General features: G+C 38.4%; 1 pseudogene; it reads right to left on the minus strand.

The window, feature by feature from the left end:
- Positions 1-478: 478 nt before the first annotated feature.
- LOC122902920 lies at positions 479-955 on the minus strand (annotated as a pseudogene).
- Positions 956-2,796: the final 1,841 nt, after the last annotated feature.

The following is a 2,796-nucleotide window of genomic DNA, read 5'->3' on the forward strand; positions in this document are numbered from 1 at the left end:
CACCAAAATCCTGGAGAAAAGCATTTTATACTTGGGAGAAATAAGACCGAACACCAGCTAAGATATGACTTGTTGAAGTCAAGAGCCACCTGGAAAGCTGGCCCAAGGAATGAAGAGAACCACCTGTACTGGTGGCAAGTAAGAAACTGTGTTGGGCTAAACAACAGCTTATTTTATTAATGGCTTTGAATAAAACAAATGAAATGATCCATTGTGTTTTCTTAGAAACTGTTCAAAAGATTATAGAGTCCTACACAATTTGGAGACACAAAGTGGATGCTAAGTGACTATAGGTCACTCAAGGTACATAGCTTCAGAAAGTCAGTCCTTGGAGTAAATGGCACCATGGCTCTGGCAGCAGATACAAAGGAAGGATGGTCTGGAGAGGAGGTAGTGGACACTCTGTGACTCGCCAGTGAATAGATGAGGGTCCCAGCTGGAAACGGGTTCTTTAATTCTATGGTTTGTCTTCCACTGCTCATGCCTCTGTCTTCATAAATGGTGATTTCAATCCAAATAGTCGTCTGCCAATGGGCTCTGTCAGGAGAAGGCCTTGGGAGCATGTATCTTCTCATCCTGCTCTTGAATGTGGACACTTTCTTTAGAACCTTCTTATAATGAGTTTCCATGTGTAAGAAGATGGTATATGCTGTTAAACAAGCCATACAGCCTTCTAGATAAGATTGGCCCCCAAGCTTCTCTGTTTATGCATAAAGGTTATTTAGAGTTTGAACTGTTTCTTCAAAGTCTGCCTATCAATCTGGTTCTCCAGCTCTGCAAGGAGCTTGGTCTGGAACCGGCATGGTGTGCCACTGCTATAGTCTCCCTGAATGAACACATGAACACCTTCCCCCAGACACCGCACCTGCTCAGGCCTCAGGGTGAGGGGCCCACCACCTCCTCTACTCTCCTGCTGAAATTCCAAGACCCGCCCCTGCCCCGATGCCCACGCCATGATGATCCTGATACCATAAGCATATTAGTGATTCTAGAAATCCTCCTTAGGTGTTTTTGTTTGTTTGTTTTTAAAATTCTCTTTAACTCTATTCGAATCAAAAATTTTTGACTGTGGAATTTTTTTTTAATCACGTTCTGTGATTTATGTCAATATTCTCTGGAAAAACATTTTTTAAAATGTTGTTATGGAATATATATAATTATCAATAATAATGAGCCAGGGTTAGGGTAATTAATAAGTTTTTATTATGTGCCATGATGATGTGTTGGCTATTTTAAATAGATTCTCTTATACAATGAACACAGCAATCCTAGGAAGGCATTTACTGCTATTTCCCTTTCCCAGGGGAAGAAACTAAGCCTAGGAAAGTTAAGATGACAAGCCCAAAGTCACACAGTTGTCTGAGAAGGTAAGCATGTATTGTTTCCAAATGCTAAACTTGAAAGAGAAATTTATGTAGAATTTTTTATAAGAGCAGTATTTTGTTTGATTAATACTTCACATTGATTAGAAACCATAAGGGTATGCTAAACCTGACACAGTATTAAAAAACCAGCAACAATGAGGTATTCTAGTTTAGTGCTCCTTCTAAAAACAAGAAATGACTCTAAAAATTGATTTGGAAGTGGTACAGCAAACATCATCAGCTGGAACACACAAGTTACAATTAATTTAGGAAGTTAAGTTCTTAAGGGTAACTCAAATTATTGCAGATGTAAACATGACAAATATATGACAAATATCATGTATTCATGTTTAACCTGTAAATCACATTGGCAAAAGACAACCTGACATATAACTGTTACTGTTTTAAGTGATTAAGCAAATATGTTGGTAGTTCCTTCATGTCTATTTTTTTCTATTTCTTCCTTCCCATGTTCCTTGCAAGCATCCTAGTTACAACCTATGTTCTGTTTCTTTTCTTTTTTTTTTTTTTTTGAGGTTTTATTTACTTATTTGAGATAGAAGGAGCATACAAGAGAGAGAGCAGAGTAGGGGGCAGAGGGAGAGGGTGAAGCAAACTTCCACTGAACAAGAAGCCAAAAGCAGGGCTCAGTCCCCAAATCCTGAGATCATGACTTGAGCCAAAGGCAGACACTTAACCAACTGAGCCACCCAGGTGCCCCACAACCTGTGTTTTACTTGACAATGATATATATCTCATCTACAGTCTTTTTTGTCTCCATTTCTCTCTACACTTTTTGCAGGTTAAAGTTTTAAAAGTAATATGTCTTGAGTGGGTACCTTCCATTGTAGTAATGTTCAAAATGGTAAAACTATGTAGACCTATAAAACCCTAGGGCTCATGCTAACTGACTTTTTGTGGATGAGAGGTAAAGAGAGGGAAGATGATTTTAACTAATAGTTTTTGACCATTGGAAACATGGGAGAGGGGCATCTGGGTGGCTCAGTTAGGCAACGACTCTTGGTTTTGGCTCAGGTTGTGATCTCAGGGTCATGAGATTGAACCCAATGGTGAGCTCTGGGCTTAGTACTGAGACTGCTTAAGTTTCTGTCTCCCTCTCCCCTAGCCCTCCCCACTTCACTCTCTCTCTCTAAAGTAAATAAAACAAATCTTATAAAGAAAGAGAGAGAGAGAAGGAAAACATGGAGAATCTAGGACTAGATTCATGGACACCTCACTCAACTATGTAAATTTCCTTTTATGCCATATTTATTCTAATTTTAGGATTTATCCATCTTACCTTGTCATCCATTGTTATAATAGTTTTGGAAGAGCAAGGAAAGTGGCCATAATAAATATATACAATGCATAAAATAAACAAATATAATGGATATCCACAATTATTAATATGGATATGTACAAATAATTAGTG

The sequence above is a fragment of the Neovison vison genome, chromosome 1 (assembly GCF_020171115.1).
Source record: "Neovison vison isolate M4711 chromosome 1, ASM_NN_V1, whole genome shotgun sequence".
Taxonomy (NCBI): Eukaryota; Metazoa; Chordata; class Mammalia; order Carnivora; family Mustelidae; genus Neogale; species Neogale vison.